The sequence below is a fragment of the Puma concolor genome, chromosome C2 (genome assembly GCF_028749965.1).
Source record: "Puma concolor isolate L17-30 chromosome C2, mPumCon1.1.hap2, whole genome shotgun sequence".
NCBI lineage: Eukaryota > Metazoa > Chordata > Mammalia > Carnivora > Felidae > Puma > Puma concolor.
This window is the reverse complement of record NC_141675.1, coordinates 90138443-90163767: the sequence shown is the minus strand read 5'-3', so window position 1 is coordinate 90163767 and position 25325 is coordinate 90138443. Positions and strand designations below refer to the sequence as shown.

At 44.9% G+C, this 25325-nt stretch overlaps 1 protein-coding gene and 1 pseudogene across 20 annotated transcripts in view; both read left to right on the top strand.

The window, feature by feature from the left end:
- The window catches only part of KALRN (kalirin RhoGEF kinase), a 671367-nt gene that overhangs the window by 85815 nt on the left and 560227 nt on the right, over positions 1-25325 (top strand). The gene's annotated exons all lie outside the window — the stretch shown is intronic.
- LOC112850187 (drebrin-like protein) lies at positions 8758-20323 on the top strand (annotated as a pseudogene).

The window sequence follows — 25325 nt, the reverse complement described above, 5'->3', positions numbered from 1 at the left end:
GGAAGCCCTTTCTGCTTTGGCATAGTAAATCTTTTGCACAGTGCCAGGGATTTAAAATTTTTAGAAATGACATTTAATTAATATAAAAGGTACAATCTCTTTGGATTTCAAGCTGCCTTGGGATTTTACTCATTCTGCCCCCACCAGGGCCTTACTGCCTCCTCTCAGGTGTCATCCAGGAAGCCTCCCTGAGGGTGGCATGGAGGGAGGCAGAGAAGAGCACCTTCCCTGAGAGCGACTGCTGTACTTTCTGGACTAAAGAAACATTCCATGGGGTTGTGGGAGACACTTCCATCTGTGCCAGGAGCCAGATTTCAGGGAGGCCGAGTGGTGAGCTCTCAGCTGGGGTCAGGACAGAGGGACCACAGATGGCAGACAGCTCTGGCTGCCACCTGACGGGGGCTGTTCTTGGGGCTAAGGGGGTATGAGTGGTATTGACTGCTCCCTGTGAAGGACACAGGGGAAGCTTTTCTTCAGATCTAGGGAAGTTTTAGCAACAGAGTGGGGATTATGCTGTCTCTGTGGGAGACTTACTTGAGACTGTGAAGATATGTATAAATATGAACAGTTTAAAGCTGTAGCACACACATACATACACAGAAAGTCTCTGCCTCTGACATGGGTTCTGGATATTCCTAAGAATTCTGTACATCTGTGTATGGGAGTAATAGAAACATTCACTTAGGCCACATGTAGGCAAGTTAGGCAGTGAGGCCTAAATAGTCACTGAGCTCTAATAAAAGTAAACAAATTTCATTTCTCATATTTTTTATAACTATGTCTTATTTGAGCATTTACTATATACCAGGTTTGTCCTAAATACTAGAAATGTATCTTTTCACATGTCATGACAGCACTGGGAGGTGGCTAAAATTCTTTATAGTTTATAAAACACCTCCATCATCTCATTTGATTCTCCCAACAGTATGTATTTGCCCATTATATGAGTAGGAAAGGGGCAGAAGTGGTGCCATTGGAATTGGAACTCAGAGCTCTTTACTGCAATTCCAGCCTCCTTTTTAGCATACTGCAGTGCCCGGGGCTTTTCTTTGCCCCCTACCTTGTTCTACAAAGAGTTTCTTGGGATTCTGTGTCTGAGAGAGGTATCTGAGCAGGGTGAGCTTCCAGGTTGTGGTTTGAGGTTGAGAGCAAGGTAAGGGGGAGGACGGAATAGAGACTGACTGGCAGGGCCCTGGGGGATGTGTCAGGGGGGGATGTGTCAGTGCAAGCATGGCTCAGGCACCCCCTTCAGAGGGAGCTGGACAGGAAAACCTTCCACTTTGGGGAAGAACGAGGCTATTCTCAAAGTCTCCTTATCTGTGGGGGGACTGATGATACAAAGACTCACTGATGAATGGGCAGAAGTTTTCAGACCCAAGAACATATTAAAATAAATATTTAATTGGAACAAATTATGCTGTGAATCATTAAGACAAACATAAATCTCATGAATAAGGTTTCTCTTATTTCTCTGAATCTCAATGAAATATTTATTGAGGAAAATGAAGTGAGCTCACTGCTTTGCATGACTAAATGTCATTGCTGACTTTCAAGAGCAGCTTACTCAGGATCCATTGGGATCATGAGGATGGGGAAGGAGGCAGTAATATGTAAAGGCTGACCTAACATGAGCAGGGGTCAGACTGCTCAGATCTGGAAAGACTGAAGCAAAGTCTAACATTGTGTCTGGGATAGAAAAGGGAATTCAATTTTGATTGGTCATTTGGTTATTTAATGTTGGTTTTAAAGGTCCCGGGATACTTTGTAATTTGGCAAATGGGAAGGATCGGCTTTAGGGTAAATGCTTTTAAGTTTGAGATGTTAAATCCTGAGACATCCTATGACTATGTCTGGAACTTAGAACTATTTGATTTGGTGGGAAAAAAACCTCTCTGATTTGGATTAATGCCCTTGTGGGTGATACACAGATGTCCTAATCTGTGGCTGGCTGGCGTGGCGTGCTCTGCCAATGCTAAATCATGTAGTCATTGGCAGTATAGGTGGTAGGACCAATGGCCGCCTGTGGGGATTGAGAGGGCATCATCACCTCACCTGATCTCACCTAGGCTAGTAAAGGATATTGGTTCATCTCCCCACAGAGATCAACTCCAGCCCCTGACCTTGCTTAGCTGTCGCATCCCTAAGGGTGCTCACAGCAGAGCTGGCTATTCTAGGAGATGGATTTCAAGAGACGGAGCCAAAAGATAGCAATTATGGGTACCTGGGGCAACGAGGATACCCAAGGGCTCTGGTCTCACGGGACTGGTTTTGGCTGCAACTGTCCCCCTGACAGGGTGGGTGGCCCTAACTCCTGGATTCATGATCTTTTGCCAGGCAGATCTTGTGTGGGTCGCATGATGGATGTTTCCATGGGTGGTCGTGCTGTCCAAAGTCAAGGCTTGCTGCTCCAGTTTCATTCTGGTTTTCTTCTTGGAACGCACAAGTGGCTTATGTCAGCCCTCCTGGATGAAAGATGACTTTATTCCTTCCTCACAAACAGTGCTCTAGTCTTGGAGAAGGCTCAGCCAGAATGTTAGAGGATTGTAGGTGACTTAGGACTGACTATATTGTTTTACTTGGCCTTAGGCTTCTCATTTTCTAAATCTAGGATATGATTAACAGGATTGGCATGGAAGGGGAACCCCCACTGCTAGCAGAACTACTGAATTCAAGTAAGTATGTACTGAGAATGAGCCATGTCCCAGCACTGGGTTGAATGCGCTCGAAGATAGAAATGTTAACAGAGAGATTCTTGTCTTTGAAGAAACTTAGCAGCTAGATGAGAAAATTATACACACACACGTACATACACATCTGTTTAATTATATATACGTATATTTATATATAAATATATACACTCATTTATATGTAATTTTATATTAATTATACATATAACTTTTATGTATTTATATATAAGTATATAGATGTATATATATATCACATAGTTAGGTAAGTATTCATTCAGTGTTTATTTACTCAGCAGCTTCTTTTAGCAGACCTTGAAGAAATCAGAAATGCTTAAGCTCAAGGTACTTAAGAAGACAGGTTCATAATTATAAAGTAAAGAGTAATACGAGTTTCAGGAAAATGTTCATTGTGAAGGGCTGTATTTAATGCAGAAGTATAAGCGTTTATTAGTAGATGAGAGAATGGAGCCACCAGACAGAGATTTTGACTGTTTAGATTGTTCTACCCCCAGGGGCACCTGGGTGGTTCAGTTCGTTGAGCATCTGACTTCGGCTCAGGTTGTGATGTCGTGGTTTGTGAGTTTAAGCCCTGCATCGGGATCTGTGCTGACAGCTCAGAGCTCTGAGCCTGGAGCCTGCTTCAAATTCTGTGTCTCCCTCTCTCTCTGGCCCTCTCCCACTCACTCTCTGTCTCTTTCTATCTCAAAAATAAATAAACATTAAAAAAATTAAAAAAATTTTTTTAGATTGTTCTACCCCCAGGAGCTAGTATCTGGTACATAGAATGCTTAAATAAATAAATATTGAACGAATGAATGAATTTTGCTAGGCTGGAGTGATCGGAGAAAGTCTTGTGGAAGAAGTCCAGCTTGAGTGAGCCATTTAAAACGTGATAGAATTTGGGTAGTACTGGGGAGGGCATTTTAGATTTTTCAGGGGAAATCATTGCCACCACCACTGCACTCTGATACTGATGTCTCTTTCATGTTTATAAAGTATTGTACAAATCACTTATGAGCACTCAGCCATTTCTTACCTTCTTTACCAGACTGTTAGAGAAGGGTTGACTCTGGGGCCCATGAACCTGATTGTATGATAAAGTGTAAAGAATAGTGATTTATTTTTACTTGAAACATTTTTACAGTTTGGAGATGCCTTCCAAACCCTGTTGAATGAGGCTATGGATTGGAATTCTCCAGAAGGCCATTAGTTATTGAGTTGTGTTTGTTGTAAAACAAAGGAGATGTTTATAGGTGTCAGCTGTTGAAGGTGCAGAGCGAGTTGGTATCACCGTAAGTGCTCCCAGTCACAGGCAGACCTGGTAGCAGACGTGCAGGGAAAAAGACCGGACACTGTCAGCTCACTGCTGCGGGGAAGATGGGCCATTAGTGGCTTTAGATGTCACATAGCAGCCTTCTCTCTTTGGTCTCCCAGCTGTTTTCTGTTGGGCGATCAGAGATTTTAGTTATGACTCTAAAAACAAGTGCCCATGAGAGATTATGGGCCGTTAAGCTTGCCAAATGGTGAGGTGAGTGGTGCCAGGGAGTTTGGTTGCAGTGGTTGTAGTGGACGTTCTGCAGGTGGTGGTGCTAAGGAGAAGGAGGGACAATTCCTGGTGTCATGGGGATGACTTACCTCCTGGGAACTGGGACTGGATGTCTCAGTGTGGCCTATGCTGCTGGAGGAGGCTTGCCACCACTTTGTTACTATTGTGTCCTTGAGCAGGCTCTGAGGGGTGGATCCATTATCCTGTCTCATGTCTGGGAATACATGAGGCCAGGCTGTAGGATCCTTCTCAGTGGGCATACACGGTAAAGCTGGGGAGAGGATCTCTAGTTAGCACTCTAGGGACATGGAAGGCATTCAGTGGCAGTTAAGCCGAATCTGTGCTGAGCCTGCAGAGGGGGCACAACCCTATTTCAGATGCTGGAGTATAAGAAACAAAGTCTTTGCACCACCAACAACAGAAACAGCTACTTTACAATTTATAAAAAGTTTTCACATGTGTTATCTGATTTGAAATCCACAACAGCCTTCTGAGATAGGTGGGACAATGATTATTATCCTTGTCTGGATGAGGTAACTGAAACTCAAGCAAGTGAAGAAATTTTGCCTAAGGTTGCCCAGCTAGCAAGAAGAAGCCACGCCTTGAATTCAGTGCCTCTTGCTTTGTCCTGTTATTTCATGTTGTCAGTTCCTAGTCATGAGAATAGACAAATATGCATGGCATGACTCAAAGATGCTAATATTGTGAAGAGGGAGGCACAAGGTTAGAGCCAGTGTGGTGAGTAAGCATGGATTCCAGGAGCAGGTGACCTTGAGCTGTGATGCGAAGGAGAAGAAGCCATGATTATGATGGCAGAGGGTTGTATGCTGTCTTCCTGGCAATGCTGATAGGCATCAGCGTTCAGGCCCACTCTTCATTATTCCTGGGCACGCAAAGGAGGCTGGGGGGAGTCGAGGGCACTGAGGGTCTGAATAATTGAAATCAGAGGAAACACAAACATCTCTTTTTAACTTACAACCTAATCCTCTTTTCCTAGAAATGCTTTCAACATACTGCTCACAAATAGAAAAATGCCTTGGAATGGATTTCTTCCACACCTTGTCCTTGATTCCCCTGTGAGCAGAGAAATACTTAGGAGGGGAAAAGAGATGTCAAGAATCTGGATGACCTGCAGTTAGGCCATCAGCCCCTCTGTTTGATTAGGACCAGGCTGTGCTGATCAAGTATTTATACTTGAAGCAATGGTGGCTCTGTGAGTTAGTGGCCCCATCTTGGTTTGGGCCCTGACTATGTAGCATAGGTATGGAGAAAAAGGAGATAACCCACCAGCTTGTACCAAGAAATATTACATCTCATCTGCCAGTGCTCCCTGTTGACTCTGGCACACCCTTTAGCAACATCTCTTCTGCCTTCATGGCTTGCTTTCATGTTCACCATAGAAACATTGAATAAAAGAGGGAGTTTGTGGCTGAGAGTTAAGAGAAACTGCCTTACTTTTGCCGGGCCTCAAATGATTATGTTCTCTCCTTTTAAATAAATCATAAGTGAAAATTTCTCCACTTGAAAAGACAGACATTAGAAGGATTTTTCAGCAAGGTGCCCTTATTTTTTATTCAAAATTATGTTTAAAAATAATCCAGTATTACTCAAACTTTTTTCAGCCCCTGTTTATGAGTCTTTTCTCACTCAACCATTGGACTGTTTCAAATATCTGAGCAAATGCTTGAGAGCCCTTTCCACTTCCCACCACTGTTCCATCTTAGGAGAAGTAGACAATGGAGGTTTGTCTGTGGTCTCATGACAACAACTGGCCACTCTTCTCCTTTGTGGTGATTTACCTCCCTGGTTTAAACTGAAGATAGTGGACAGGAATGACATCCAGTCACAACTTCCCCTTTCTAATTTGAGGGCACCAAAGCCAGATTCTCCTAAGAGACATAACACAAAGTTAAATGCTTGCAAGAATTTCTCATGATGTAACACAGAATATAAAGGATATTCCCTCGCTATAACTTTGGGAAAGTTTCTCATGGAAATGGAATGGCCCAGGCCCTGCTGTACCATGCTCTCCAAGTGACAGTTTCATCAAGCCCATATGTTCACAGATGAAGGAAGTGTTGTCACATGGCAAATGGCCAAGAACGCCCCTGACCCACTTCCACAGGATTGTCCAAGAGCGCCTGGCACATTTCACCCCTCAATTATTCCCATCGATTGTGAACAGATGGGCACAATACTCTTTAAGTCATAGTAAAGTGACTTGTATTTGGCCATTATCCAAGCAGAATGAAAGAAGGTGCTGTTGTCTATCTGGCTCAGCTACAATATAGGATTCATAAAATAATGACCCCTGGTTCGATAATGACAAAGTCCAAGGCTGCCAGGATGGGTGCTTTTATGGCAGCAGCTCAGAGACCATCATTCACAAGTTTCAAATTGGTTACAGATTTGTGGGATAGACTTGCCTTGTTGTTGGCTTCCTTTAATTTCAAACTCTATGGCCTGTCCACATTGCATCAACTTGTTAAATATCTGGTAAGATTTTCACATTGCAGTTTGATCTAGTTTAGGATTATTTGCCAATATAGGAAGGTCTCAATTTACTCTAAACAGATGGTTCTGAGAATAATATGCATGGATCCTAAAGCATTCCTGACACAATTATTCTGGGTGATTTTTCATATCCTCTTCCCCTTAGTGAGGTTTTTGGGTCTTACACTCCAATATTCATTGTAGTAATTAGACTAACTTGCCATTCTGTGTCACCTCCTTCCTAATTTCATCTTCCAGGAAGTCTACTTTGCTTGACTCTATTTACTTGTGATCATAAGTTCTAGACTAACAGAATCTTAGTTATTGATGAGATCTTAGAGTCCATTGAGTCTAACTTCCACTTGAAGCAGAAATTACCTTTGGACAATCTCTGACTGATGATGATCCATATCTTCTGTGACAAGGTGCTCATGACTCCACAAGATGACTCATTTTATTATTGGACAGATCTAATTGTTAGTAAATTATTTTATGTAATTGAAATCTGACTTTGTCTAATTTAGGCATGTTGATCTTAGTTCAGCCCTCTAGAGTAATACAGAGCTATGTAATTTCATTTTTACTTGAAGTCATTCAGGTAATTGAGGACAGCAGTTATTATTACCACACAGTCTATTTGACGATGCTTTATAGTTTTTGATTCATCCTTGTGTCCTTAATTTTGTTTTCTTTCTCTTATTCTTCACTTATTATTCTTATTCTACATTATTTTGTGTCCCTAAAGAATTTATGCCTTTGGGTGAGGATGTGGAGAAAGGGGAACACTCGTGCACTATTGGTGGGAATGCAAACTGGTGCAGCTACTCTGGAAAACAGTATGGTGGTTCCTCAAAAAGTTAAAAATAGAACTACCCTATGGTCCAGCAATTGCATTACTAGGTATTTACCCAAAGGATACAAAAATACTAGTTCAAAGGCACACATGCACCCTGATATTTATAGCAGCATTATCTACAATAGCCAAACTATGGAAACAGTCCAAGTATCTACTGACTGATAAATAGATAAAGAAGATGTGGTATATATACACAATGGAATATTACTCACTCATCAAAAGGATGAAATCTTGCTATTTGCAATGACATGGATGGAGCTAGAGAGTATTATGCTAAGTGAAATAAGTCAGAGAAAGACAAATACCATATGATTTCACTAATATGTGGAATTTAAGAAACAAAATAAACAAGCAAAGGGGAAGAAAAAGAGAGAGAGGCAACCCAAGAAACAGACTGCTAACTATAGAGAATAAACTGATGGTTACCAGAGAGGAGGTGGGTAGGAGGATGGGTTAAATAGGTGATGGGGATTAATGAGTGCACTTGTTGTGATGAGCGCTGGGTGTTGTATGGAAGTGTTGAGTCACTATATTGTACCCCTGAAACTAATATTACACTGTATGTTAACTAACTGGAATTTAAATAAAAACTTAAAAAAAGAATTTATGCCTTTGATGTATACAGTGTTTTAAATTACTCAATTCTTTTCATCATTCATGTATTCCGTCCATTAATATTTAAGTATTTTTCTGTATGTGCAGGTCTATGGTAAGTTCTAGGAAGACAGCAATGACTAAGGCCAACTCCATGCCATCAAGAAGTGCTTATTGATGTGTCTCATTCTGACTTTTGTCAAGGTTTTCATTATACCTATAGTCAAAATGATCAGTGGAATAAAATCAATTAATGAAAAGAGAAAACCACAAGACTGGAATGTTGACACATACATGCTTTCAACTAATGTTACATTTGTTTAACTGATGACTACTCTTTGCCCCTCTTTCCACTAGTTACTTTGTTTTTTTTTTTAATTTTTTAAAAAAATGTTTATTTATTTTTGAAGAAGACAGAAACAGAGCATGAGTGGGAGAAGAGCAGAGAGAGAGGGAGGCACAGAATCCAAAGCAGGCTCCAGGCTCTGAGCTGTCAGCACAGAGCCTGATGCGGGGCTCAAACTCACAAACTGTGAGATCATGACCTGAGCCAAAGTCGGATGCTCAACCGACCAAGCCACCCAGGTGCCCCTACTTTTTGTATGTTAAAAGATGTTTGTCTTGGGGGTGCCTGGGTGGCTCAGTCTGTTAAGCGTCTGACTCTTGATTTCAGCTCAAATCATGATCTCATAGATGGTGAGTTTGAGCCCTGCATCAGGCTCTGTGCTGACAGTGTGGAGCCTGCTTGGGATTCTCTGTCTCCCTTTCTCTCTGCCCCTCCCCTGCTCGCTCTCTCTCTCTCTCTCTCTCTCCCTCTCCCTCTCTCTCTCCCTGTTAAAATAAAGACATAAACATTTAAGAAAATAGATTTTTTTAAAAAAGATATTTGTGTCTGAAAAAGATGTGTTTCTTACAAAGGTTATTTAGTTATCAGACACTATTGAGGACAGAAGCCTGTGGTGAAATGAACTTTTGGGCTGAGAATGGAAGTCTCAGCCCAATCCTGTTTTTCTGATTGGCCATTTAAAAGTGGTAGTTTTACTTTTGCTCCATCCAGAAGAAAGGTATTCCTTATGAGTTGACAATATAAGGAAAAATAAATGAAAATTTAAACCAAGTGATAAGATGTTATTGGTCCCTCAGGATTGAATAAGTCTATAGATTCCTGACCAATATTGATTTGGGTCCCCAAAAGATACCTGGATAAACAGTTTGACAGAGGGGAACATTATGATCCAAGAACCCTGGTATTGTGCCCCTACTCAGATGCTGTCTCTGCCCTCTTCAACTGGCCCTGAAGGGTTCTGGGGTCCAGAGTCACCTCATGGGCCTGACCCTCCTGTGCCTGTTCCTTGTCCCTTACCCTACTCCCCAATGCTAGCTGCCCTGTCAACATGGTTACACCTCTGCACAGCAACAGAATCAGCTTTCCAATCCAGAAAAGCCATGAAGGTATTCTTGGTCACTTGCACTTGACATCTAGAGAGCCAAGCCAGAAACTATGAATTGAGAAATTGAGGGCTGTAGAATGCTGATGAGCAAAATTGTGCACAGCCTTATCTGTCTGCTTATGTGAGAGTGTTTCTAAGAAAGTCCCTAAAGTCTCTGTCACTCAGACAGCTTTTGTTTGAGTGAGAGAGTCAAGCCATACTCAGGAGCAATAGCTGAATCATGTCCCAGCATCATAGTGGTGTGGAAAGCCACTTAGATAGGCTGGCCCTGTTTATAGACTCTAAAGGTCCCGTGTTTCTTCCTGCTCATGTCCTTTGTTCTGTTAGAGGTCAAAACACTCTCCATCACTGTTCCACTGTTCTGCCTGAAGTCTTACCTGCTCTAAGGACCAGCTGAAAACTCATCCACTCTGCCTGCACATGCCAGTCCATAGCTACTCCTTCTTAGATTTAGTGATCACCACAGATACATTCTTTAAGTTTGGCATATTCTGTACTGTTTGGGAATATGTCTGGTCTTGGCCACTATACCTGGTGGTAAAGTGTGGCATGGGTAGCATGCTCTGCTTCAATCATTTGGGTAATGGCATCAAGAGAAAGTAGCTGGAGAAGCAGCAGAAGGAAAGCTGGAGTAGCTTTCCTTCTCAGAAAGTGGTGGTGAGCTGAGGTCAGGGGAGGAAGGGATAAGGTATAACTTGACCTAGTCCCAAGAGAAAAGTAGACATTGCAGTCATCACCTTCAATCACCCATTTACTCTATCGCCATGGCCCTATGGGCAGGACTATTTCCCTCTTCATTTTCGTTCCCTTAAGACTTGCTTTCCCCTGCAGGGCCAAGGCCATTACTGATGTTTGTTTTAACCTCATTTATCTGTGAAAGAGATTGGCTGCATAAAGTGAGAGGAAGAAGGCAGGTGACACCATTCCATGTGATTTACTCTAGAGCCCTGCGCCATCAAAGGAAGCCTTGTTGGTTTTCTTTGTGACTTCCAGAATGTCTAGCTCAGTGACATAAAATATGTGCTTTGTAAGTATGTGTTGATTGTTTGAGTAACACTTGCCAAGCTACATAAAACAAATGAAATGAATAATAACTCATTTATTTATGGGGCAACTTTCACCATTCAGAAGATAGAAATAGCCTTATAGCAGCAAAGAAGCCCATGCACATTGAGACCAGAACTTATTGACTTATGACTGTGTAAATTAAAGTTCCTGATTGAGCCATCTTCAATATTTCTTAGAACAGAAACTAAAGGGAGGTGCTATGACTTGCTGGTATGTTAGTGATGTCTACCCAGGAAGGAGGAGACAGTGAAATTCCTAGATATTTAATATGGGGGCAGACATCTCTCTGTACATCTCAGTATGGTCTGGCAAGGGTTAGGTGGTTTACTCTGTTCAAGAAGTAAAATTGTTTGAATATTCAAAAAAACTGCTTGAAGAATAAAGTCAGGAAATCTACCTGGGATACCTGGTTTCCCAGTGAGACTTTAAAGAAAAGTCTTTACCGATAATACCAAGTGTTGGTGAGGATGTGGAGCTCCTGGAACTCTCTTTGCTGGTAGAGTGTATATTGGTGCAATAACTGGGAAAAAATTTAGGTGGTATCTATTATGTATCTCCCCATGACCCTACAATTCTGTGCCTGGATGTGCTCAACAGGTATGAGGGTTTCTCTTTATTATAATATGTACAAGAATATTCATTATCAGCTTTATTCATAACAGCCCCAAACTGTAAACAACCATAATGTTTCTATATGCAGTAGAATGGCTAAATACATTGTTGTGTATTGATGCAACAGAATGTTATACAGCAACCAGAAAGAGCACTCTATTGGCATACTAACAGCATGAAGGAATCTTACAAACAGAATGTTGAGCAAACAAGCCAGATATAAAAGTATACATACTCTACTCATTTATATTAAGTTTATGAACAAGCAAACCTGTTGTGTGGGGTAGAGGTCAGATAAAGATTAGTCTTGATTGGAAGGGGGAGTGAGGGAACATTTGGGTAGTTGTAAATGTTGTAAATTATTGTCTGGATGGTGGTGACATCAGTGCATACATATGCAAAGATTTACCCAGCTCTTAAGATTTGTACACTTTGCTGTGTTCAAGTTATACTTTAATAAAAGAAAAAGAAAAGGGAGAAAGAAAAAGGAGCTGTTACTAAAGTATGACACTGAGTAGTTTGCCCCAGACCTCTGTATCTTTATTTATTGGCAGGTTATCAGTGTCCTTATGGCTCTTGCCTCTGAAGCTTCTGGTGAAGTTTAGCTTCTTACTCCTGTTCTCAACTTGCTCTGGAAAGAGTTCAGGTCTGGGAGTCAGGAGGCTTCTGCTATAGTCTCTCTACCCCTCCTGCCAGCTGTTTACTTATGGGTAGGATCACCAGGGAAGTCTATGAAAGAGGCATCTCAATGCCTCCTTCACCTATAACCCACAGAGTTTGGTGAAATCATGTTAGGTACAACATGTTAAAGAGTTTTAGGAAAAATCAAAAATCAAAAGCGTCACCCAAATACCAAGATGATTATTATACTTGAACTTGATGAAGTTGATAGCAGCTACTGATTTTAATCATATGAAATGCTGCCATTAAAGACCATGTTGTGACTTTAGACAATTGGGCAGTGATTTATGAATCATTTTGGTACTTAGCCCAAGACAGTCAGTTGCACATGAGGGTGACTTGTGTGTAGGGAAATGCGGTGATTACAGAAGCAGCTATTGCCACGAGGCCTGGGGGTCCTCCAGGCGACACACTGGTCAGCATCAGGGGTTCAGGATGATGTTCTTTTCAAAGTGAAGGCTTTGGACCAATGTAGCTAGGTGAACAGTGCTCTACTCAGACAATCCAGTCTAGTTCTGGCTATTCTACCAAATGGCTGTGTGACAGAGGCAGTCCCTTCACTTCCCTGGGCCTTAGTTTTCTTATATATAAAATGGGGCACTAGATGTCTTAGGTTCTAGAGCTTTAACTTCCTGTGTGTCTTCCTCATACAGCTAACTCTCAGTTATTTCTGTACATGTATTATGTGGTCAACTTTAAGTCCTGAACTGACTTTCTCTTTTCATGTGGCTGTTTTCTGTCTATCCTAGTCTTTGTGTTCAGGAAAGGCAGATTCATTTTTGAACAAATAGATCTTTCATAACTCAGCTGTGAACAATCATGTTGTCTCCTACCAATTATTCTGGATTATTGATTATCCATCATTTTGATCACCCAGTATCTTTCTACCATTAGTGCAGGTGACTAAGTGCTGCTGAATGACACCACTCTGTCCCTGTCCCTCCTGCTTCCCTCTGCTCCATTGGATTCCTAGCCTGGCATGCCTTGATGAGCAAAGCTGAGCATTGGTAATGTTCTGGGTTTGGCCACGTTTTCCTAAGGATCGTGAGGGCAGCTCCGTCAGTGCTTCCAGGGCCTGGGGTCTGGCACCTGAGCCAGTGACAGTACTGGTGTGAGGAAGATGAAGCCAGGGAGGAGAGACCTGCCAGCGCTGGGGAGGTGAGCACTGAGGTGTAGCACGACATGCTTATGGGCTTCTTGCCCAGCCTGAGCTTTTTAAGGCTGAATGAAAATGCAGAGCCAAGGAGAAAATCTCTCATTCTCCCCAGGCCAGGCTGGGCAGAGGTCTTATTCTGCATGTGGCAAGACCTGGGGAAGGAAGAGGAGGGGTGATGGGGCCAGGAGAGGGTGACTTGGCAGTGTCTGGGAAGGAATCAGGCCCTAGTATTATTGCTCAGGGAACTGGAGAAAAGCTGCGTGGCACCTTTATTTTTCCTGTTCCTTCATGACCGTTTCTGCAGGGATTTTTCTTCCTGTCTCTCATGTTCCAGATTCTTCTGTGGGGGTTCTGTGGGTCAGGAGCAGGAAACTAGACCAGGCCTTGGCCTCTGAAGACACTGTTTTTTCCCTGGCAGCACCCCCTTCTTTGGAGAATAGTCCTGATTCCTGCTCTTGGGGTGTCTAAGCCCTTTTCTCTGAAGTTTTGTGCCTTCTTTTCTCTGTGTTGCCTCCACCACTCCCTCATTTGGTGTGAGAGTTTGCTTTCTGTAGCCCCTCCTAGATGATGGCATACTGACACTTCCCTGCCCACTCCCAGCTGAAGTGGTACTCACTTCAAAGCAGGCCCCCAGTGGGGACTAAGGCCACTGATTCCACCTATGACCAAATCCTTTGGGTTCTGCATTCTGGAACTGTTTTGCAATGTGGTGGTGCAGATTTCTTTTTTTCTAAATTATCCATAACAGTGACAAAACCTTGTTTTTGAATGTTAATTTGATTTTTGGAAACAGCCCAGCTTCATTTGGGGAAATCTAGAGGAATAGGAAACCAAATCTGGGCAAGCTGAGTGATAGTGGTTTTAGTATTAAAAAAAAAAAAAAAAAAAAAAGCAACGTTTGCCTGTGAAGTAATGATGCAATTTACTTATTGTTTATTTAAAAATGACAGTGAAGGTTACTCTCAAGAAGAGACCAAAAAATGTTTTCAGCATCTACTGGGATAAGCATAGAGCCCAGGGGGGGCAACTACAAGGAAGTCCCCATTTTTCTGTTCAGTTTGGGTCGGGGGTTGCTTATGGGTCTGCAGCATCATACAAGGCCAGGGCACTCTCTGTGACTGCAGACACACTCCTGTGCCTTGTGGGGAGGGAGGAGTGGACTAATTTGGGGCTACTGTCAAGTCCCCTATAAATCCGAATTCAGATGTTGCTGGGGAGGGAGACTGAATGAGAGGATCTGTATCAGAGAGGACCGCCTGATGTGGACAAAGCTCACCCCAAGCCAGTGGACCTGCATAGAACCACAGGCAAAAAAAGCTTGAGAGAAGTGGGAATAGGTCAATGTGTTCCTTATGTAATTCAAGTGGCCTTTGTCAAGCTGTCTTAAAGAGCTGTTCTTTGAAAGAGTTGGGACTGTTAGAGCCGGGGTCTGGGCTATGACCAGACAGTCTGGTTCCCAATGACTCAGGCTGTTTTTCAAAACAGTGACCGAAGACATGGGGGAAGTTGAGATGGCTGCTGGAGAGAACTCTCGCCCAAAGCTGTGAACAACCAGGTTTTTCTTTCGTGGGTGGGGTCCTCGATGGTGAACTGATGTTGGGGACATTCTAAATACATCTATCCAGTTGCTGAGCTCAGAGTCGGCAAGGGGTCTATTCTGGGGTAGGGGGGAGAGCTGATGCAGATGGATCATCTACTGTGTACCAGGCATTTATATACATCATCTCAGGTAAGCTGGACATTATGATCCCCAGTTACAGATGAGGAAACAGAGCTACATATAGTGAAGCCACTTCCTATGATCTCCTCACTGCCTTCTCCCTTCTCATTGCACTCTTGTTCAATCTAAGTGTTCTGCATGTTGCATTATGATTATTTTTCCACTCACAGCGATTCTAATGGAATTGGTTTAGGGTGGGGCCAGGCTTTGGTATTATTTTAAAAGCTCTCCAGGTGATTTTCATGTGCAGCCAGGGATGAGAACTGCTGGTCTAGATCATAGATTTTTCATTTTTATGTATCCCCAGGATCTAGATCAAATTTGAGTGTGTTTCAGAATGAGTTGGAGAGTTTGTTAAAACACAAGTTGCTGGCCCCATTCTCAGAGTTTCTGATTCAGCAGGTCTGAGGTTGACCCAAGAATGTGCGTTTCTAACAAGTTTCCAGGCACTGCTGCTGCTGCTGCTGATAGTGGTGGTCTAAGGACTAATTCTGTAAGAGCGCCTGATCCCTTGGAACAAGTGTATGCACTCAGTGGATACTGATTGAATTGGGTACCCACCAAGTTGTCCAAGGATTTGAACCCTGGCTTGATTGGTAGCAAAGCCTGCCCTCTTACTATGATTCTAGGCCTACCGTCAGGGAACCTGGAAGGACAAATGAGGTGGCCCTGGTGTCTGCTTTACCTCTGAGAGGAGGGTAGAATGCAGCAGTCTTTAGAGTCTCCTCACAGGGAGAGACAATACCAGTTTCTTTCCAGAAAGCCTAGTGGCTGTTGCATGTTCAGAAATTCTGAGTGGAGGTTCGAGGCAACTAAGAGGTCCTAAAGTCCTAAGCCAGGACACAGATTGCTGATGCAAGGTGTGACCTGACAAAAGATGGTCACGGATGTGCACATCCCAGAGTGTTTGTTATACAGGGCTTGTTGAATCTGCTTTAACAAATTCCACCTTGTTTGTGCTCCACAGGAAATTCAGAAGATGGTTTAGTGATGTCAGAGGTTGAGGAGTGGGGTCCTGAGCCATCCTGAGTAGGGGAAAGTTTTGTTGGGGTAGAGCAGCTGTGACAGTCTGGGTAACTGGAACTGGAAAGGATGTTTCAGGCCAGAGTAGGAATATGGTGTTTAGAAGAGGGGGAGGAGAGGTATGTCGACAAATGCAGCAGAAGATGTGGGGAGTTCCCTTCTCCTTCTGGAGGGATGTCTTGGACACCTGGAGACTTACGTTACCAGGTTTGTTGAACAATGAATGATTTTTAAAAATCCACCCTAAAACAAATCTTCATTTAGTGCTTGCTAGGTGCACAACATTGTTCTAAATGCTGTGTGGGGCCTCCAAAAAATAAATAATAAAATGCAGAGTATGATATGTCACATAATTGGTGCAGATGGGTCTTCAAGAATTGGGGGAGGAGTCCTTTGGGCTGTGCGCCTGTGGAAGGCTTTGGGAAGGCTGAGTCCACTGGTCCTGCAGGCTGAGTGAGTGTGAGATGGGCAGTGATAATAGACAGAGTGACGTTGGGGTGTGGCTCCTAATGTGTGAGTAGCTTAGGCTAGGTATAATGGAGATTTGTGGGGAGTGATGGTGAGGATGTGGATGGCAAGGGGAAATGAATGTAAGATCCTTGTTCTGGATTGTTGTTCTATCCCGCCCTCAAAGCATGAGAACGGGGACGCTTGGGGACCCTCCTGGGGCCCCCTAACTTTGACAGTAGGGCTGCTGGTACTGACTACTTCTTAGAAGAGTTTCTCCAAGGAGTCCTCACACACAAAATTTCATCTTTTTGGTTTTCCAGAAATTTTGGAGTTGGAGGGAGGACAGGAAAGCTCCCCTCTACTACTTTTTACAGTTGGGAGGACTGGGATTTAGGGAAGGGAATGGGCAAAAATATGATGCTCTGGGTGTGGGTTGGATGCAGGGGATGGATGAGATGGACATGTGAATGGAATGCTGTTAGCTTAGGGCAGGGGTGAAGGGCACAGTCTTCTTGGAATAGCACTGGGATGTGGATGCTTGATTCTAGCATTGTTTCTTATGCAATTTGTATTTTAGTGGGTCTGGGAAGAACTATGGAAAATAAGAGAGGTCAGAATGGCGGTGATGTGGGGACCATGGGGCCGGCCATGGCTACAAACCTGAGCCAGAGCGGGCTGGTGATGCAGGAGACCTACATGTGAGTGGTCACCAAGAAGTTCCCGACTGACTGGGCTGTCTTTACCCATGAGGGTAACAGCAATGACATCCATGTGGCTGGCACTGGTGAGGGGGGCCTGGAGGAGATGGTGGAGGAGCTCAACAGCGGGAAGGTGATATATGCCTTCTGCAGGGTGAAGGACCCCAACTCTGGCTTGCCCAAATTTGTCCTCATCAACTGAACAGGCGAGGGTGTGAGTGATGTGCAGGAGCATGCGCCAACCATGTCAGCACTGTGGCCAGCTTTCTGAAGGGGGCCCATGTGACAGTCAATGTGAGGGCCAAGGAGGACATGGAGCCTGAGTGCATAATACACAAGATAGCCAGGGCCTCAGGTGCCAACTGCGCCTTCCATGGGGAGAGTTGCCATTTCCAGAACATGGGCCCCCAGGCCCCTGTGGGCTCTGTGTACCAGAAGATCAATGCCATGTCTTATATCTGAGCCAGCAAAGACAGCTTCTGGGCCAAAGCAGAGGAGGAAGAGAAGGAGGAAGAAGAGGAGAAGGAGGAAGAGGAGGAGGAGGAAGAAGAGGAGGAAGAAGAGGAGGAGGAGGAGGAGGAGGAGGAGGAGACAACTCACAGGTTGGAGAAGTGGCGGGAAGAGGAGAAGTGGCAGCCACTGGAGCAGGAGCATCAGGAGCAGGAGCTGTGTGAGGCCTCCCTCCAGGAGCAGTGCTATCGAGAGGAACAAGGCGGTGAGGCTGGACCCCAGGGGAAATGTGAGCAGCAGGAAGTAGTTTCAAGGAATAGAGAGGAACAGGAGCCTGTGTGTAAGCAGCCAGCACATGCATGGAGGATTTTCAAGCAGAAGGAAAAGGCCATGTCCACCACGTCTGTGTCTAGCCCCCAGCCAGGTGAACTGAGGAGTCCCTTCCTGCAGAAGCAGCTCACCCAACCAGAGACCCACCTTGGCAAAGGGCTGACCCAAGCCTCATCAAGGCCCAGGGTAGATCTCCATTAGGAGTCAGTACCTAGCACTCTGCTGTGTCTGGTACAGGCGGAAGACGCCCCAATGCTGCAACACTAAGATGGTGGCTCTGAGCATGTGGACCATGGGGCTGAATGGAAAAAGGCTCTGTGCTCAGACCCTATATGACTACCAGGCAGCCAAGGACACTGAGATCTCCTTCAACCCTGAGAACCTCATCATGGGCATTGAGGTGATCATTGAACGCTGGTAGCATGGCTTTGGGCCAGATAGCCACTTTGCATATTTCCTGCCTACTCTGGAGCTCATTGAGTGAGGACCCTCCACTGCTGGCTGCACCAAGGCCATCCTTCCTTTCTCCGCCCAGATGTGCTTCACTTATTGCTGGGAGAGGTGGTGTTCATGGTGTGAGAGCCATAGACACTTCTCCAGGAATGGAGGAGTCTTGTCTTCCCAAAGAAGATAAGCCCTTGGGCTTTCTCAGTCTCAGTGGCTCAGCCTCTGTCTTTCTAAATGCAGCATTACCCTGCTGATTCCCAAACATGCTCTGGTAGCTCCCAGGGCCTGATCAGCCTGGCCTTTGACCCCAGCAGAAGACATTGAACCAAGCCCTGCCCATGACCAGTCCTTCAGTGACCTCTGCCTGAGGAGAATGGCACTGCCAAGCCTGGGCAGGGGCATTTGCCTTTTCTTTCTTTTCCTCTGGACTCTAAAGGGTGTTGGCTATGGCTGTTAGTGACCCTGGGAACCATGAACTTAGTAGAGTTTATGCCTGAAGTCAGAGTCGGTCGTGAAAGTTTGGGCAACAGTAGATCATCTTTCTGGATCCTGCTTTGTGCTCCCGGTCCTCTCTCCCATTGCCTGGGCTGTGGTCTGTGAGCAGTGGGGACAAGGGTGACCTAGCCTCCATCTGTGTATATGAAAGAAGCTATGAAAACATCAGCAAACATGTATCTTTTTGTGTGGCGAACCCTCTTCTGCTGGCCCTAGTGTGTGCTCTCAACTGATTCTGGCTCAGGAAAAGTAACCAGAGTGCTTATGCCTGCTGTCTCGCCTATTTCTCTCTCAGCCCACCTGTGTCTGCTTTCGGAGTAAGAATTGCCCTACACAGGCCCAGAGGTAATTTGCCCTGTTGTGACCTGAATGCCCATGTGTGGAAACAAACTCTTTTCCTGGGTGTCTGTGATGTGTTTGTGTGCACACAGGTACCCTCAGACCTTGGGCTAACCACTAGCCATCTGAAAGAGGCATAAACATTAAGATGTAAGGGGAAAAAAGAAGGAAAAAGAAGAGAGGGGAGGTCAGAGCAGCCCCAGGCAGAGCATACGTTTCCAACATCTCTTAGTGGCCCCAGCAGGCTGGCATCTCAGGGTTCGCAGGGCCTGTCCTAGTACTGTGGTTTCAGGAGTGCCCTCCCCCAACCAAAGTTCATGCTGCTTCCACCCTTCCAGCCTTCCCTGGGCCTCCATGCCCACCTCTGGGCCCAGTGAGAGCTAAACATTTAATCAGAACTGCAAGGTCCTCTCTCCCTGCTGGATTGTCCATTAGACAGTGACTTAGCTGGTCTGGAGGAACCCCCTTGTGCCACGCCCCCTGCTAAAACCAGTCATGGCTCCCCTAACTTTGAAGTCTGCCAGATCTGACTAAAGGAGGAGGGGGAGGTGTTTGTGCTCTACTCCACCAGGGGTATCACCCGTGAGTATTTATACCAGAGAGGAGTGTTCTGTTGCCTTGGCAACTTTCTTGCATGGGCTCTGGTGCTCAGAATATCTGACAAATCTCAGTGTTTCACACTCAATGGGCAGAGATGGAGGAGCAGATGAAAGGGTGAATCTCAGTGATCAGGGCCAGGGCCAAAGATATAAAGGGTGGCTAAGATAGCAAATGTCAGAAACTGCTGGGGTCACAGAGGTATCCTCCAGTTCCTCCCTGTCTGCCATCTCTCCTTCCACCTTTTCCCCTGTAGTTACATCTCTCCCTTCGGTGATGCCCCTGGGGCCTCTTAGTTCTATGTATCATTCAGTCACTGGCATGAACAGGGGGTGCCCTCATGGGCAGAGTGTCCTGCTGGGTGCTGAAGGGAAGTGGTAGGTACAGAGGGAGGAAGAATCAAGGTCCAATGTGTGGCTTTTCACCATTGCTTTGGTCCTTAGAGAGCTCCCACTTGGTGGGGGAGAGCATGGCATCGTTGCCATGGCATTTCTGCTGGAAGGAAGGGAAGACAGTGGGGTGATGAGGCCCAAAGTTTAGGAGTGTGGTGTTCTCTGATGTTCTTCTCTGATGTTTGTGTCATGGTACATATAATCAGATGTGGGATGGCAGAAATAGTTCATTGCAGAGATAGTTAAATGTTAGTTCCCTTCAGCTCCACCTGAGAGCAGGCCTTTTCATTCCCATCCAGTTGTCAATGATATAGTTTTTCCATTAATACTACTCAGAAGACCCAGTTAGTTATACGCTCTGAGATAGCACAAAAAATGTCAATTTCCTCTTCCACCTGCCAAATGTTGCATGTTTCCCCTGGAGCTGGGTTTGGGGAACCATGAACTAAATTCCATCCTCATGATAAAATCTGACAGACTTAAAGCAGAGGGGGGGCGGATATAACTGCTTTTCTGTAAATACAGTTCAGGGTTCCCAAAATATCAACTCCACCTGATTGTCAATGGCAATTGAAATTCTACCATTAGAGATCTACTTCCTCAGTTTAACATTCTTCTTTTAAATATCAAATTCTCCCATGAGGAAAGCCCATTGAGCTATTACCAAGGCCAGGGTCAGGGAGGATGCTAGAGGGCCTGCAGTAGGAGGGTCTGGGGAAGCTGGCTCTGACGAGGAGAGTCCCTGTGTATCAGAGAAGCTCTCTCCTCTCAGATTCCATCCATGGGACCTTTTCCTGTGATTATGCAGTCCTCTATAAGAACGCCTCCTTAGATATAGGAGACTAGAATACTGAGGAGGCAAAGGGCCATGAGGTTGATAGCACCCTTTTAGGTTGTTCTTTGGAGAAAATATGCTGAATAGGTGTTTGTGTGTCTAAGTCCAGGTGTCAATGTTGAATAAGTGGAGCTTCCTCAGAAATACAACCAAGATCTGTATCTTCTGTGGCTTCCTATGATGGGATCCTTCTGACCCATAATTTGGCCAGCATTTGAAATGCATAATTGTCTCTATTACATCTGTAATTTATTATGTACCAGCCATATGCTAGGCTCTGTATGGTAGAGACTCTTTGGAGTGACTCTTTCCTGCTTTGCTGAGAACTGCTGGGCTATGGCTCCTCTGACTTGTTAGGAACAAGGGAGTGAGTGCAGAGAGGAGCAAGGAAGAGCCTGGGTCTCAGTGAGAAGGAAAGTGAGAGTGGTCACACCAAGGTGCCTGGGATTCCCTCACACAGGGGTTTCAAGGAAGGTGTGGGCATTGGCTTTTAATCTGCTGAGGAGGTAGGTAGGTAGAACCCTGGGGTTTGAATGTTAGGACATCAGGGGTCATCTTTGAAGGAACAGTTTCAGGAGAGTAGTGGGGGCAAGGAAAGCATAGCTGAGAATTTTTGCATTATCTGGGAGTGCTTCCTGGCTCCAACCTCATTCTCTCCTGGTGTCCCGTGATCCCTTTTATTTTGGTTCTGTGGGCAGTGGAGATGGCTTTTCTATGGTGCTTTGCTGCCTTTCTGCTACTGGGAAGTGCAGGGAGGTACTGTCTTGCTGACTCTCATTTTATACCCTCAGGGTCCCACATTGTCACCTGGTACTTCCAGCCAGCAGGTTATCTCTTTTATGACCCCTCTCATTCAGTGATCAAGGTAGATCCTGGTGAAGCTGTGAGCTTGCTCTTTTAGGTCCCTTTGCCCTCTGGTTTCTAGCTCACTTCAGTCTCCCCAAATAGGATCAGTGATCCAGCTCCAAAATGACCCCTTCCTCCTCTAAAAAGCATCAGAATTCTTGCTCTCTCAGGCAGCTAATAAATTCATGTATGTTTTGCAACTTATGATGGACTGGTAATAGCTCAATGGGCTTTCCTCATGGGAGAATTTGATATTTAAAAGAAGAATGTTAAACTGAGGAAGTAGATCTCTAATGGTAGAATTTCAATTGCCATTGACAATCAGGTGGAGTTGATATTTTGGGAACCCTGAACTGTATTTACAGAAAAGCAGTTATATCCGCCCCCCCTCTGCTTTAAGTCTGTCAGATTTTATCATGAGGATGGAATTTAGTTCATGGTTCCCCAAACCCAGCTCCAGGGGAAACATGCAACATTTGGCAGGTGGAAGAGGAAATTGACATTTTTTGTGCTATCTCAGAGCGTATAACTAACTGGGTCTTCTGAGTAGTATTAATGGAAAAACTATATCATTGACAACTGGATGGGAATGAAAAGGCCTGCTCTCAGGTGGAGCTGAAGGGAACTAACATTTAACTCATGCCATCTGTATGCCCTACATTATGCCAGGTACCTGACACTAAGACACTTGTCTTATTTACTTTGCAGACAGGGTGGACAGCCAGCCCATGTACACTTAGGTGGAACAACTGTCATTTGTCCCCACATTGTTCTGACTCCAGAGTCTTATCCCGTGTCTGTATACTAAAATGCTGGACAAGGTTTCCTGTGATCTTCTGTTCCTAGCAAGGCTGTGATCCCTCACTAGAGCACAGAAAGAAGTCCTTCTTGGGGAGGGAAGTGTACTAGATTCTTCTGGGCTTGACCCTGTTTGGGGGCCTCTCTTGCTCTATTGATGGGAATAATTAAATGTTGGCTCAGGGATTCTGTTTCCATTCTCTTCTCTTATCAGGACATACAGTTCCTAACTCACTGAGCAGCTGAGTTGCCTTCCCTGGGGGCTTAGGGAGCAGCCGAGGGCTGTCTCACCCTGGGTGAATGGTGACCCCTCATGCCCTCCCCCCAGCTTCAGGTTTCCTTTTCCTGAGTTTGTGATTCATCATTTTTTCACTTGAATATCTTAGAGGAACCTTAGGCAGAATGTCTAATGTGGAACTGATCAACCTGATCATCACCCTTTCCCCCAATTTTATTTTTTGCTAGGCTTCTCTAGTTCTGAATATGGGACTCTGATTCTCTTGGTTTGAAGTTAGATTACTTTTGATTCCCCCTTCTCCTGTTCCCCAGTCACAAGGACTTTCATGTTCATCCTTGAAATAATTGGGAGACTAGTCCTTGCTTGCCATCCTCAGCACCATCCCCTAGTTGGGACCCTTCTCGTCCCATGCCTATCAGTCCCCTTCTCTGGCTCTCTGAGCACTGCTGCTTTCCTTTTCTTAAACTCCCCTGCCCAAGCACAGCCAGTGGTTTCTCATAGCCTTCTGGTCAAGGATTGGACCCTTCATTCCCTTAGCCTGGCTTCTATTGTCTCACACAACCCAACTGGTCTATAGTGTTTCCCACCAGCTCTTCTAAGTGAAATGGTCTTCCACAAAGCATGTTTCCTGCTTTTTCTCCTATGGATGAGATTTTTCCTGCCCCACATGCCCTCACTGTCTCTTTTCCACTCCCCTTCCCCAATCCTCCCCCTGAATCCTTTAAGGCCTGCCTCTAGTCCCCTTCCTACACAGAATCTCCTGTGCCCACCAAAATCAGAAGCAACACTTCCCGCATTTAAACTGTGCTATGATTTATTTTTGTATGCCTTCTTTGACAATTTTTGTAACATTTCACTAATTGTTAATTTTCACATTTTATCACCCTGGTTGCAAATTAATTCAGGGCAAGGACTGTTTAATATACCATTTTCTTTTCCATAGCATTTAGCGCAATGCAGGGTGTTGGCCAGGGACTGCCAAGTTCTCATTCTTTCTATTCACTGCACCCTCCTCACACTCACAGCTCTGTTCTTATCCCCAGGAACCTTCCCTTATTAACCCTAGCAATTTTTCAGCCTATCAGTGTCTTTGCCCCTGTTACTTCCTGCAGTCCTTCTTATACCCAATTCTGATCCAAGTCTTACTGTCTTAGAGAAGCAGTGTGATCCTGTGCAAAGTGCACAGACCATGGAGCCAGGCGGGCCTGGGTTTGAATCTTGCATCTACTATTTACCAGCTGTGTGGTTATGAGTAAGTTACTTAACCTTCTTGAGGCTAGGCTTCTTCAACTCTGAAAATGGGGGAACTATTTTTTTTTTTTTTTTGAGAGAGAGCTCTTGTGGGAGGGTAGAGGGCTAGGGAGAGAGAGAGGATCTTAAGCAACCTCAGGCAGTGCTGAGCCCAACTCAGGGCTTGATCTCACGACCTTGAAATCATGGCCTAAGTTGAAATTAAGGGTGGGACACTTAAGGGACTGAGCCACCCATGTGCCCCAGGGAAACTATTCTTTATCCTCAGGTAGAGGTACACAATAGACCTTCCAAAAAGATTAGACTCCTTCCCCCACTACATCCTCAATTTCTCCCTCTTCCATATGGCATTTCCTGAGTATTCCATTTGATACTCAATTCTGCTATCTCTGCAGTCCTGTAGCATTTATAGTGTCAGGGACTCAGGTGTATAAAAACTGCTCATTTCAGAGATCCAGAGACTGAGGCCCAGAGAGCCTTGCCACAGGTTGTGCTGAGCCCATGTGTGGCCAAGCCAGGTCTAGCTCTCAGGCCTGAGTCCCCCTAGTTGTCTGTCAGCACCATGCTATCTGTTGTCTGCATGCTCTGACCCACCAGCATGAGCCCTTCCTCAGCACCACAGTGTCCTGCACTTTGCAGAAGGAACATGGAGGAGGTACTTAATAAATACTTGTTGATGCTGTGTTTATGCATGTATGTCTTACTCCCCTGATGAACTGTATGTTTCCCCAGGCCAGAAGCACGCCCAGCTTTATGCTGTTCTTTGTCCCTTTTTGGTATTCAGTACAGACCTGGATTTAATAATGGTAGGTTAATTTCAGGCCCAAGAATGAGGATTTTTGCAGCTGGGCAGGAGGCCTTCTCTCTGTGGTTCCTGGGCTGTCCCCACAATATTCTGGTTACCTCTGGTGAGCATGATTCTGTGCAGTGTCCAGTTGTTACCTGCTCCAGGGAGGAAGCCTGTGTGTGCAGCGGTGGTGCACAACGAGCCTCCCATTCGGTACTCCTGGGCCTCCTCCTCCCCCACTTCTCCTCCCCCCACCCACTCCCTGCACCATGCTGCTGCTCTGCCTGCTCTGGCTAAGAATATATCATCCTGGTTGCATAGCAACGAGTTTGGTTTCCTTTACTTCTTCTCCTCCTCCCACAAAACTGCCTGAGCTCTAAATTTAAGGTAGTGCGTCGGGAGATGTCACTACCCCACAAATGCCTCTGAAACCCAGCATTGTTCCTCCTATACTACTAGCTTTATGAGGACAGAAAATGACTCCT